We start from the raw sequence: 1,287 nt of genomic DNA, 5'->3' as shown, positions 1-1,287 counted from the left end.
TGTGGCAAGCACCTTTACCTGCTGAACCATTGAGTCAGCCCTTCTTGCTTACTTTTTATTGAGCACATGAACAGGGCAGCAGGGATGAATTAGAAAAAATCACCATGCTTAATGATGGTTCATGGAGCATATAGGCACCTCCAAAGCAGGCATCTGGAGTATCTGATTGCCTCATCCCTCAGAAGGAACAATGTGTGGGAAGCCTTGCCCATTGTGTCGGGAAGGCCGTTCAGTTATGAGAACCGCCCCCAAACTGATGCCAGCATCGTGTGCTTGCACCTCCAATGTAGAGCCACGACCCTGTTTTGCCACCTTGTCTGCACATGGCTTCTTTTCCTATTATGATTCTGTAAGAGAAAAAGAGGCTAGGATGTTTTTCTTTGTAGTTCCAACAATAACAATTACAAACCACCATTTTCTGCAGGCTCACAGAACCCTATTCTCTTCTGTTCAATATCATTATTTTTCTGATCAAGGGTTGAAGCCCCAGAGATGAATTAAGCCATTTACTTGAGATCACAAAGCTGGTGCCAATCTGACTGTAAGCCTGTGCTCTTAACCATCTACTGTAAAAGGCCCCTGCTTGGAAACCTTAAACCCCAGAATCCCGGGGCGAGGATCCCCATCCCTTCTGAGGGAGAAACGGGATCTCCTCCAGGAATATCTTTTCTGATCTGAAAAGAACCAAAGAGGTAGATGCACCGGATGCTGACCCAGGATAACACTGGGCTGTGCCTAAATGTTAATTGAAGCACGGTGCAATTAAACTTAGCAGTGAAACCGAGGCAAAACAGGCCCAGTGGAGCTGACATTAAAATAAACGCAATGCTCAGCAGCCAGCCTCGTTTAATGCCCAGAGAGACTCCCAGCTGAAGATGTCTGAGTAAATACGAAAGGGATTTGAAAACTGGTGAAGCTGGGTTCTAAGTAGAAGCCATGAAAGAAAAAGATTCACTCTCTTTAAAACTCTTAAAAATCTCAGTCAGGAGTGTCTCTGGCAGTCTATTATTAATAGTATGAGGACTTTCATGCCAATTTAACGTTTTTTGACACTTTTAAATTGGAAGAGACAAGCCCAAGTGATATTTCAGGATCAATGTTCCTTGTCAAAGAAGATAAGGCAGCGAAACTGTTTTCAATTAGGAGCAGTGTCTGTTCCACAGAAGAACACTTCCCGCACAATGAAATCCATCCTCCTTTGAAATCCAGATTCCTTTAAAGAGAACCTGGTGCACTGAATAAATGCCTGTGAGCTCAGAGGAGGACGGGCCCAGTAGTAAGAAAATC

General features: G+C 44.1%; 1 protein-coding gene across 4 annotated transcripts in view; it reads left to right on the top strand.

Annotated features, from left to right (window-relative positions):
• Positions 1 to 1,287, top strand: part of Ttc12 (tetratricopeptide repeat domain 12) — a 56,426-nt gene that overhangs the window by 25,746 nt on the left and 29,393 nt on the right. The gene's annotated exons all lie outside the window — the stretch shown is intronic.

This window comes from Nannospalax galili, unplaced genomic scaffold, assembly GCF_000622305.1.
Source record: "Nannospalax galili isolate Female #2095 unplaced genomic scaffold, S.galili_v1.0 scaffold335, whole genome shotgun sequence".
NCBI lineage: Eukaryota > Metazoa > Chordata > Mammalia > Rodentia > Spalacidae > Nannospalax > Nannospalax galili.
This window is presented reverse-complemented; position numbering and strand designations above follow the sequence as displayed.